The sequence below is a fragment of the Zea mays genome, chromosome 6 (assembly GCF_902167145.1).
Source record: "Zea mays cultivar B73 chromosome 6, Zm-B73-REFERENCE-NAM-5.0, whole genome shotgun sequence".
In the NCBI taxonomy this organism is placed as follows: Eukaryota; Viridiplantae; Streptophyta; class Magnoliopsida; order Poales; family Poaceae; genus Zea; species Zea mays.
Window position 1 is genome coordinate 109,197,838 of NC_050101.1, and position 12,003 is coordinate 109,209,840.

The following is a 12,003-nucleotide window of genomic DNA, read 5'->3' on the forward strand; positions in this document are numbered from 1 at the left end:
GAAGCCATGGCATGTGCGGCGGCGCGGGCGTAGAGCAGAAGAGCACGAAGGCAAAGAGGCACAGTCGAATGGAAGAGAATGCGAAAGGGTAACTGCTGCACGCGGGGTGAATCCTTTTTCAAGGAAACATGAGTCCCTGTTCAGGGAAACCCTTCCGCGCGCCCCTGAATCGCCGTAGGAAATCCCGCTCAACGGGCACCTAGGACCTAGGCATCCCAGTCTATGACACGGGGGCCCGGGTCTACAAGTCATACAATTTGTGTGCCGGATTTCGAGTGCGGAAAGAGCGAACCGCCGCACGCACCTATAGTGCGCCTCCTTGGGGCCGCTGCAGAAGACAGAAGGTAATTTTTTAAACCAAGGCAGCGACAACGAGGCGCCCCGCACGTGGCCTGACGAAACCACCAGGCGTGGGGGCCCGTGGGTCAGTCAACCGCGGGGACAGATATGGCAGTTGGCGTGACCGAAGGTGATTGACAGTGGGTGCGTCAGCAGTCACGCTGAAACGGCGTGCCAATCACCAATTAGGCCATGTTGAGGCAAAGTACAAGCTTTGGCCCCACCTGCAGGCTCGCATCATCCCCTGAGGTGGGCCCGGGGGCCACTGTCGGTACCCTGAAACTAGGGTACCCCTTACTACTACATAAAAGCTCAGTACCCACGCGACTACTCTTAGTCGTGTGGTAAAAGAGTTGTATGTGGGACCATGCCATGACTCGCCCCAGCCTCGGGTTACTACTCTAGGTCAGCAACAACGCCCAACCCCACCACATGGGTGGGTCCGGGGCTGCCACGTGTCCAGAGAGAGTGATATACACCAAGGCATCAATAGTGAGTCTGGACCCCCATGGGAAAGTGCCGGACCCCTGTATACACAGTCCGGACCTCCAAGTTTGGTCCAGGACCCCACGTGTACAGACCAGACCCCTGGAATGGGATCCGGACACCCCCCCGTATGGGGTCCGGGCTGCCCATAGTAGGGTCCTAGGGTCCCAGGACAGAACACACCCGGGCCTTAATCAGGGCCCAGGCAGGGGTCCGGTGCCGACATGTGTCCAGACCTGGTCTGATGGGATCCGGACCTATCCACATACACTCCTGCTGCCCGCTCAGGCGGAGACCCAATGCTGCCACGAGGCCTACTGCGCGCGGTGTAAGCCAACGGGCGGAGCGTGACATAAAGCCTTTGGGCTACACGCGTCTTGGCATTTATTACAGATAAGACGTGTGTCTGTCTATTCCAGTGACAGGCGGCGTGCCCAATCCATGTTGCATGGACCGTGCCATTACTCCTGCATTACCAGGAAAAAGGGTAACTACCTATCAATGCTGCATGGACTGCGGTCATCATGACCCCCACTAATTACTCAGGCTTACTAAGGCAGGCAACACAACGTCCAATAAAGATCTTGGTGTGCTGTCAGCATTAATTATCCACATAATGTATTTCTTCCATTATGCTCCTGGGCCCACATGTCGGGGCTCAGCATTCTTGTATGTGCCTCCCTTAAACTATAAAAGGGAAGGCACACAACGTTACAAGGGATAGGTTTTACACACAAGTTCACATGCTTACATACACTCTCAATACAACTTACATATAGTGGAGGTAGGGTATTACGCTCCGGCGGCCTGAACCACTATAAACCCTCGTGTGTTCTTGTGTTCATCCCGAATACACCTAACAGGCAAAACGCTTAGACCCCCTCCTCATATTAGGACTAGGGCGGGTGCATTCTGCCACCCGGCCAGAGGATTTTCTCTCCAACACCGTACTTCTTCTTCTGGTACTCAGCTTGTTGCCTCTGATACTCCATTTGTTTCCCTCAAATTTGATTGATGATACTCTGCTGCTGGCACAACACTGCAATCTCTATCTCTTGGGCGGATGATCGAGAACGGGACAACTGCGAAGACGAGGATGTGGACTGTCGTCCACGGTGTCTCAGCTACCTAGAATCAATCATGGAATCAAAAATACCCAACCTACTAGAGTGAACCATGCACTTAGTAGAGTAAACCATGGACTCGGTTCAATCACAAGCATATGAGAACAATTTTGAAATCCAAATCAAATACTCTCATCGTCCATGGGCTTGTCCTCCTGCACTAGCATATGCTGCCTGAGGGTCGATTGGTTGGTTCCTCCAATCGTAGTCCTGCCCATGGCGCTGAACCATCTCCAGCCTATACAAAGCCTAGAGGCAAACATACCAAATATATGTGCATTACCAAGTTGATGCACAAACACATAATAGAGTACCAAAAACACACTAGACGGTCGGTGGTTGTCTGAGTGCATAAAACATCAGGATTCTGTGGATCAGAACCCCTATGCCCTTGCATATACACATCCACATTCGTAGGCGTACGGGCGGATTTGACTTCCTATACATAAAAGTTAGAATGACACTTTTCTATGTAATTCAAAGTTACAACATACTGTGACATACCATTCGCTTAGCCAAGTGTACATGTCCATCACCGTCGTAGTTGTGGAACGACTGAGTACCACGGTTTCCCACGTTCCTTTCGAAAATGGCATGAAACTCAAGGGAAGCTCACCACCTTCACAAGGCCCAATAACACTATGATAGGGTGGCCATCCAAGGCACAGACACCTACATGAAATGTTTTTTTGATCAAGAAAATAGATGCATTAACATGTACCCAAAACAAGAATCAGTAAAATATGATATGAGATGCAACAACTTGTTTAAAAGCGTTCCTATCGAACCTGAATGGGTGATCCTCTGGCAAAAAAACATCTATGGCAATCGAAGTATCATATCTTGTCACCAAACTTCATTCAGAAGCATAAAGTGTCTTCAGCGCATATCGGAAATGTCAGAATCCCATGACAACTCCATCCAACAAAGATACCATAAGCCATAAAATCGTGAATAGACCACAAAAACGCAGCTCTCAGGTTGAACTTCTATTACTTGTAACAATCGTACGCCTTGACTCCTTCCCAAAAAATTTTCAATTCTTCAATCAGGGGTCTCATCATCACATCAATCTTTGTTCTAGGATGATCCGGACCAGGTATTACAAGACATAAGAAAATAAATTCATATTTCATGCAAAGAGCTGGCGTAAGGTTGTATGGAACAACAAATACGAGCCAACATGAGTAGTATGGTGCAGTTAGATTGAAAGGTGAGAAACCATCTATTGCCAAACTGAAGCGGACATTTCGCAATTCAACAGCAAAGCTGGAATCAAAGGCATCTAGTACCTTCCATGCATATGTATCAGCTGGGTGCTCCATGACATCTGGATTCTAGCGTACCCCTTCTTTGTGCCACCTCATGTGTCTGGTTGTATTCTTGGAGATGAACAAACGTTTCAACCGAGTTATAAGAGGCATGTAACGAATTTGCTTACGTGCTATCTCGGTTGTCACGGTCAAGCCATCGTCGTTTTCAACCTCTACGAATCTACGCTCACCACATACTGTAAACTTCTTCTCACTCATAGTCTCCTTCTAGAAAATCATATAGTTATTGTCATAGACATCGATTTTTTTGTAGTCCATACCGAGACCAGATAGCAACTTCTTGGACTGATACATGTCCTTTGGCATCTTGTGATTCTCCGGAAGTACATCACTGATCAAGTTCAGAAGCTCCTTGTAGCAGTTGTTTGAGAATGCAAACTTAGACTTAATAGTCATAAGTCGAGTCACGAACACAAGGACGGTCACTTTCGTGTGCTCGTGCAACGACTCTTCGGTAGCTTTAAGGAGCTCGAAAAACTTCTGAACCTCAGGCGTAGGAGGATCCTCATAATCGAAGGGTTGACCGGGGTTCTCCGAATCGACGGGTAGAAGCTCATGGCTTACATCGTCAAGCATCTCTTCCATCCTATCATAGCCCCCTCTTCATGTGACTGAACCTACGATACAATACGAGGAGGTGGGTCCTCACCGTGGTGCACCCACACCTCATAGCCTGGCATATAACCGTTCTTACAAAGATCTATCGACATAGTCCCTGTCAATGAAATAAATGTTCCGACACTTAATACAAGGGCACCTAACATCGATTCCAGTCTCCAACCGAGCAAAAGCATGGTCAAGAAACGCGTCAGTCTTGGCAACCCACTCACTTGATAAAGCACCTCTTTTCTTCCAACCTTCATACATCCATCGACGATCCTCCTCCATACTAGATACAAGACGTTAACTTAATTAGTTATGATTACTAATAAACCACACTAATACAATATTACATTGAAAAATCATTTCACGGGACCTAAATCATATAAAATGATCTTATTTCCAAGGGCATAATAATTACACTCGGAAATTAAAAGTTTAAATTATATAGGCACCACTAAATAAACAAAAACAAGCTAAGTTAATTACATAATAAACTCAGGCTGTCGGACATAACAAACTAAATATAACTAATAGCAAACAATCTATGTGCATATACAAAATTATACTAAAAGTCACAAAATTACTCACTTAGCCGGACGTAGAGCCAGTGAAGTGAGCGCCGGTGGGGTCGGGGTAGGCGCCGAAGGCGTCAGGGGCGGGGGCAGAGGCCGAGGCAGGCGCGGGCTGTGTCGGAGCGGCTCCCGCGGCATCGGGGATGGTGACGGAGGTGGCCATGGGCTCGGGCGGCGTCGGGGCGGGCGGGCGCCGGTGCCGGATGGGGAGGTGCTCGGCGGTGGCGGCTGGTGGGTGGTGGCGGCCTCGGCTTGTGAGTTCCTTGAAGAATGGAATTGAAACGACATGGGCGGGCACTGACGGGGTTAAAATCCCTTATGTTCGACAGCCTCCTAGGCGACCGTCGGACATAAGGTTATGTCCGACGGCTTATCTGATAGCCATAGAAAATAACCTTTTGTCTAACGGTCCGTCTAACAGCCGTCGAACGTAGGATCTTATGTCCGACGGCTGCCTTAGGTTGTCGGATATAACGTTCTATCCGATGGCCGCCTAGGAGGTCGTCTGTCACCCAGTTTTGGAAGGTAAACAAAATGCGAACCATATACGTGCTAGGATCAAAAACTCAAGTACATAGCGATTACATAATTGGACATTATCACACATTGCTCAAAGTAAATAGTGGAAATAGTACTTTATTACATCAAGATGTCCAAGACATCCACATAGTCATTAACATAACATTGTCATTACAATTATCAAAGTGTGGAAAAGCGAGCGTATCTGATAAAGCCTTCACAGGCAGCTGACTGGGGGTTCACCACTAACATAACTAGAACTCATCGTAGTCCTGGAACTCCTCAAAGTCCTCCATGTTGCCTGCATCTCCTCCTGAGCACTGAATATATTGGCGATAACCTTGGGTGGGGTGGTTTTTAAAGCAAGGGTGAGTACACATCAACGTACTCAGCAAATGTCCCGTTTGGCTAATGTGGACTAGCTGTATGTGGAGTTAAGGTTAAGCAATTGCTTTTAGTTGGTCAGATATTTATTACCTAGTAGTAAAGCCATGTTTTAGCAATAAACCCAGTTATTACCTAAAAGTACTCCCTCCAAGAGGAAATACCAGAGATCAGAGTTATATTTATCATCATTAACCATAATCATAAAAGTATCCAAAGTTCTTCTAATCAAAAGGATCCCAAGACTGCTCTTAACCGTGAGCACGGTTGATATACCAGTTTCTAACACTCTGCAGAGGTTGCACACTTTACCCACGAGTCGTGATCCCTTTCCAGCCTAGGTTGTACAAACTCGATCTTCACAACCGAGGTGAATGGCTAGGGATACACTACGTAGCCTTTACAAAGATTCCCCAGAGGTCATAGCCGCCCGTTAGGTTTCTCTAGTTTGATAAACACAATAATTCTCCCCACAGGAAGGGTGACTAACAAAACCAAATCGAAAGAACCTTGGCAACCAGCCTCGGCAGAGCAAGTGTTGTGCCTAGACCCCATAGACGCCTCAAGTTCCTCTAATTAATTAGCTAAGGGTGTCCCATTCCACAGTCATGGTTGTACTGTTATCTCGGGTGGTCAGTCAACGAACAGGTCCTTACGGAGAGGTACTCAGGAAACAGCCTGAGTCCCCTAAAGTATCACAAGATCATCATCGAGACAACATCATCGTATCATAAAGATTCACATCATGTTCATTGATTAAGTTAAAGCAATAGCATAAAGCTTAGTAACCCAAAAAGGTAAACAAGGATAAGGTAAATACAGACTAGTTAATCCTTAGGTTTAAATAATGTAATGCGGGATGGTGAACTATAAAGTAAGTAGGACATAGTAGGTTAGAGGACTCTTGCCTTCACCAGGTTGTTGCTCAGGAAGATCTTCAGCAACACACTAAGGAACCACGAGCTGCTCATTGTCCAAACAAAGCGATCATGCATTCAATGCAATTGGATAAAGACAAATGAACAATACACCAAACATATACAACCAAGTGAACACAAGTTTGACAGAGCAATGTAAACACAAAAGGTCAACTTAGGTGCTAGAGTGAACTGGCACACTAGAGGTTTGTGATTCCCTAAATATTATCTATCTCCATGGATTGCATAATTTTAATTCCACTAATTTTAGTGAGACACAAAATTATACCAGGGATAAATTCATACATTACATATTATTAATCTCACAAGGTTAAACATCTAATTACCATTAGGGTTTTCCTTTTTATTTTCTTATTTAGTAAACAAACTATTACTTATACTAACCTATAGTCTAGGCATAAAATTAACATGTACAGACAGTGAATGATCATAATTTATTTGGACAGAGAATATTCCTATGAACATTTTGCAATTTGAATCACTCAATTTGAAGTTCATATGCAAAAGATATGAAATAAACAAGTTTTGAAGTTTAAAATACAAAATTAAGCCTAAATTTGTGATTAAATAGAAGTCTAGGGTTCAATCTGTAAGATTACAGAGGCCTGCGCGTGAAAACCAGGGACGGCGGGTTGATTTCTAAAAAGCGAGGGTCTCTTTAGCAAAACTGCCACGCGAAGGGGTACGGGGTTGCACTAGCCGTCCGATCTCCGATCAATGGTCCAGATTAGAATAGCGAGCGAGGGCGCAGGCTCTTGACAGGTGGGCTCGGGTGGGTTGAGTATAATACCCAGAATTTTAAATCATAAGAAGAGGTAATGACCTTGTGTGTATTGACTATACCTGCTATCACATGTGAATAAACATCATCCAAAAAAGGGATTAAATAACCAAAGACACCTAGATAAATCATGCATCATGCCGAGCTTTATTGGATTGCGCATTTGCAAATAATAAAATAAATGTTTCATTAACAATGTATTAATGGATCCATGGAATTTAACCCCTAATTGGAAAACAAATCTCTAAAGAAAAGTGGAAAGGGAGAAGAGAGGTACTAAAGGGAAAATATATAAAATAAATATTATAAAAGTGATACTAGTATACTCAGATTATGTGTTAGATTGAAATAATAAATCCACAGTGAATTGGAATTCAAAATTTGGAATTCAAAAGAATTATGAATAAAAGAAAAAAACAGAAAATAAAAACAAAAGAAAAAAGGGAAGGAAAGCTCAACTGGGCTCTAGACCTCATTTTGGCCCACCTGCTCATTTCCTACTTCCCCGCGCAGCCCACGAAGCCAATCTCACATGCGCGCTTAGCCGCTTCCATGTGGGCCCCACTACTCAGGTCTTCGTCCGCGCTGCTCGTCTAACGCTGGCAACTGCGCCCTGGCTGTCAGGTGAACCGAGCACCTAACATGCTGCCACCGGTTTCCTTTCTCCACTGGCTGCCCTGTGGGCCCATCTGTCATGGTCTCACGTGGGCACTGTTTATCTTCCCTGCGCCTAACAAACTCACGCGCGTGACTCGGGCATCGGCAGCCGGCCCAACCGCCTTTCAATCGCTCGACCGCCACCTGTGCCACATTTATAGTGTTCCTTGGACCTCGTGTGCCCCGACTCAAGCCCTGGAAACCAAACCCCGCCACGTACGAGAGAGAGGAAAGATAATGGGGAGTCGCCGCGGGAGAATCCTCAACTGGGCAATCGACCGCGCCTTCGGTGGTGTCCAGGATCATCTCCGGGACCGAGGGAAGGGCATCCAATGCATCGCTGCCGGGATTAACCTCTGGGGCCCTAGGAAATCCTCACCGGAGTTCCTGTCGGTGTCCGTGCTACCCTGCGCTGCGGTACGGGTCGTCACCACGACGAATCAAGGTAAAAGGCCTCCCCTCTGGTCCACTATTACCTCCTGCCGTGTATAGAACCTGGTAGTCGGGGTTGTGGGTGGTCAGGCGGGTCGATCACCTTGCTCCGGCGTGCGTGCCGCCGTGGGCGTGCCTGTTTCCGTCGCTCGGTCAGCTAGAGGAAGAAGACGATCAGCAGCCGCTGATTTTCGAACTCACGGCCCAGATCGATCGCACGTGTGGACCGCTCGATTTGGATCCAAGGGTAGAAGTGCGCTGCGCGTTAGGAACTAATCTAAGCCGTAGGATCCCGATCCAAGGGCTCGCGTTGCAGACTGATCACTTAAGTGCACGTACCTAATCTGGACCGTTCGGGTCTGATCCGATGGCCCATCATAGCCGATACCCCTTCACTTTGCCAGTTCGCAGAAGAGACCCTAGAAAACTTAAGAATCAACCCGCAGTCACTGGAGTTACCCTCTGTGTCTCGGGAATCTTTATTGTTTAGTCCCTGCGCTTTCTGGTATTTGAGGCCCGATCCAGAGAGCATTAAAAATCAGAAATTAATATCAGAAATTAGTTTTTAATGCATAAATAAATGCAGAAACTTGTGTAATTTGTAGAAAATGCGTATGAACTCCAAATTGGACCATTCCAGTTCCTATAATTTTGTAATATTATTATCTATCAAATAGTACCACTGTTTTTACATGAAGTGCACATTAAAATTTATTTCTCACTTAACCCTATATTAAATGCATAAAACCTCCATAAATTCATAACTTAAAACCTATAATTCCAAATTTAATGATTCCAGTTCCTGTGATCTTAGTTTAATGTCTAGATTATTACTGTGTATTTTATTTATATATTTGGTGTAATGTTAATTTATGCTATGCCATGTATGTATTGTGTTGATGCGAGTAGACGAGCAAGCCACTGTGGAACCTGAGGTTCAGCAAGTAGAGACTGCTGAGCAGGAGCTCGTGGAAGGCAAGTTGTGCCCTTGATCACTTCTTTTACCCATTCATGTTCTTATTATTCATAATGATCTGCATAGGATAATTTTGCTGGGACCCAATAGGATACCCTAGATTTGACTATCTTTATACCTTGCTTCACCACTGGTTTTACTACTAAAGTTTTGGGTGGTACATGCTATTGCTTTATGTGGATTTGGGTATAGAGATATTCATCACTCATTGTTATACTATTTATTGTTATCTGTTTTATTCTTCAATGTTCATGTTAAGATCATTATGTTAATGGGAACATGGAGAACCACCCGGGAAAACAGTGCTACCACAAGGGTTTAATGGGACGCCCTTGGCTGATTAACTAGGAAAGCTAGTGGAGGGCTACCTTACCCGAAAGGGGCAAGGGCAGTAGGGGAGTGGTCAGTGTAGGGAGGTCCTTGGGTTGATTTTGCTGCGATGGCGGTCAGACAAGAACCCTGCACTGGAGCTTCCTATAAACTGTAGCGGGTAGTCTGAAGCTAGTGGAACTTTGTAAAGGCCTCGTAGTGGTACCCTGCCTCGCTTCCTTGGTAGAGGTGTATGGGGTCTGATCAACTCCGTGGCAAATGAGTAACACGACTTGTGGGTAAAGATGCGCAACCTCTGCAGAGTGTAAAACTGGTATACTAGCCGTGCTCACGGTCATGAGCGGCTCGGACACTCACATGATTAATTTATGGAACTTAAACTTAATTTGTCATTTCATTGCATGTGGGATTAATTTTATTATTACTTTTATTTATATTTACTATGGTTTGGTATTTACTTACACTTAGTAATTGCTAATAAAATTTTGACCAACTTCTAAAAGCAATGCTCAGCTTCAGCCTTTATTTTATTGATCAGCCTTACACTTCATGAACTCCCACCTTTGGTGAGTTTATGCCACATTATTCCCCATAACTTGTTGAGCGATGAACGTATGTGAGCTCACTCTTGCTGTCTCACCCCCCCCCACAGGAGAAGAGCAGGTGGTTCAGGAGGAGCCACAAGGCGAGGAGTATGATCTGATCTAGGTGGCGTTTCTCAGTTGACATTGGCGTCGACGATCCTTAGTTCGTTTTATAATTATTATTTTATTTTGTAATAAGTCTTCCGCTATGTAATAAATACTCTGATGTTTTACGACATTTATCTCTATACACTCTGTTATTTTATATGTTGTCTTCTTGGCGCATGTATGAGATGCACCCGGCTTTGTTCCTTAAAACCGGGTGTGACAGAAGTGGTATCAGAGGCAAATGTTGACTGTAGGACGAAACCTAGATAGAAATGGACAAACCCTTACCTACTTATCTTACTCTGAATCATTCTATGCTTACCTTACTCTGATTCTCTCTATACTTATCTTGATCCTGCCTCACCTTCTACTGTTCTACTCTGATCATTCTTATCTTCTCTACTCTAAGACAAGATGGATTTCACACCTTGGAATCCTATATTTATGAACTTCTTAAGAGATAGGAGACCTAAGACAAAAATTAAAACTATTTTTTTCTATTAATTTTTTTTCTTTTTGGTTGATTGTTCTGATGATCAATGCCTGATTTGCTTCTTTGATTGATTGAAATAGTATAGACGGGCATCTTAGCATGTACCACCATAAGGTAATGAATTAGCTTTAGTAGGTGACACACTTAGCTAATAAATCCCCCAAAGTAACATGCTTCGTAATCACTGCCTTGTCTACAATCCTTTCTTTCGTCCCCTGTGTTTCTAACCCAGATGGGCTACCCCTATAGTGTTAGAAGCGAACACTATAGATGTGATCCTTGGTATGTCGTGGTTAAGAAAGGCAAAGGCAGTTTTGCACTGTGTTAAAGGAACCATAGAACTCACCAGCTCCAAATGAGAAAGATTTGAAGTTGGAATAGCAGTAACTACCGCCACCAGACTAGCGACATTCTTAGTAGATGGGAAGTTTGTTGGTGACAACATCCTTGTGGTTAGAGATTTTCCGGATGTCTTTCCAGAGGAGTTACCAGGGATGCCACCAGATAGGGAAGTTGAGTTTGTGATTGATCTTTTACCTGGAACTGCTCCTATTTCTAAGCGACCATACAGGATGGCTGTAGAAGAACTGAAGGCGCTTAAGAAGCAGTTAACTGAATTACAAGAAGCGGGGTACATTCGTCTGAGTTCTTCACCTTGGGGGAGCACTGGTGTTATTTGTGCAGAAGAAGGATGGATCGCAACACATGTGCGTGGATTATATGACCCTTAACGATGTCACTGTGAAGAACAAGCATCCATTACCCCGCCTTGAGGATTTATTTAATCAGATGAGAGGTACAAGGGTATTCTCGAAGATTGATCTTCGATCGGGTTACCATCAAATGGAGATTAGGCCATCAGTATTTCCAAGACGGATTTCTCGACCTGATATGGTTTATATGAGTTCACCGTTATGTCATTTGGACTAACTAAAACACCAGCCTATTTTATGGATCTGAAGAATAAGGTGTCCATGATCTGGACAGATTCGTCGTGGTTTTCATCGACGATACTCTTATTTGTTCCAAGAGTGATAGTGATCATGAGAAATATCTGAGGCTGGTGCTACAAAAGCTGCGAGATAATCAACTCTACGCTAAGTTTAGCAAGTGCGAGTTTTGGATTGACAAGGTGCCATTCCTTGGACATATTATTTCTAATGGAGGAATAGCAGTGGATCCTGCTAAAGTGAAGGAGATAATGGAGTGGAGAGTGCCCACTACAGTTACTGAGATTCGGAGTTTCTTGGGACTCGCAGGATATTATCGGAGATTCATTGAAGGGTTCTCTAAAATTGCCAAGCCTATGACATCGCTTTTGGAGAAAGGAAGAGAATTTAAGT